The following is an 821-nucleotide window of genomic DNA, read 5'->3' as shown; positions in this document are numbered from 1 at the left end:
CACGAGGGATAAAGTAGGATAAACGCAAATGCACGTCGCTCAAAATTTTCTCTTGCGTTTCGCTTGGCTCCGCCTTGTTTTCTTTAGGGGTTGCATCATCCCCTACGGTGCGTCATGTCCGTTTGCTCATGTAAGGGATTTTTCACCCTTATTCGGTTTGCTGAATTTTTGTCGTCCTTTTACGTAAAAAATGTACATTTTTTTACACACACATTTACAATTTTTACATCGATTTTTATTAGGTCATTTTTTTTGCTAAACATTATTCAACGGCTCGTATGCGCAGGATGAAGCTGGCAAGGGAAATAGTACAGCCTCGTTACATCAAAGACAATGTCTATCTTTTACTCATTCCGGTTCCTGTCTTCCTTTTTTTCGTGATTCGGTCTGTTTCGCAGGATCAGTATTGCTCGGTACAAGCAATTAGCAAACACAACGCAGCGAACGACATGAGGAAATTAAAGGGGACCGCGAATGTGATTGCAGCTTTAACTGATTTAATGGTACGAACTGGGTAAAGGCTGCCGGTCTTAAAGAGATGGACGATTTATGTTTAACAGAATGTTTGTATTTATTGCAACCAATTGTATCCCTTTTACGGACGGATATTGTTGGTTTTGGTGAACCATGTTGTTTAAACATTTGCTTAGTACAGGTGCAAATGAAGGATGCAAATTGGTCATTAATATAAGTATTAAATTGGGATGTTATAATTGTTAAAGTAATGTTTCATTTAAAGATGCAAGAAGGTGTTTTTGTTACGTAGCTTATAGATTTTTTATTACGTTACTTTTTTATTACAGTTCGGTTGAAACTTGTTT

The sequence above is a fragment of the Anopheles funestus genome, chromosome 3RL, assembly GCF_943734845.2.
Source record: "Anopheles funestus chromosome 3RL, idAnoFuneDA-416_04, whole genome shotgun sequence".
Classification (NCBI taxonomy): domain Eukaryota; kingdom Metazoa; phylum Arthropoda; class Insecta; order Diptera; family Culicidae; genus Anopheles; species Anopheles funestus.
This window is presented reverse-complemented; position numbering follows the sequence as displayed.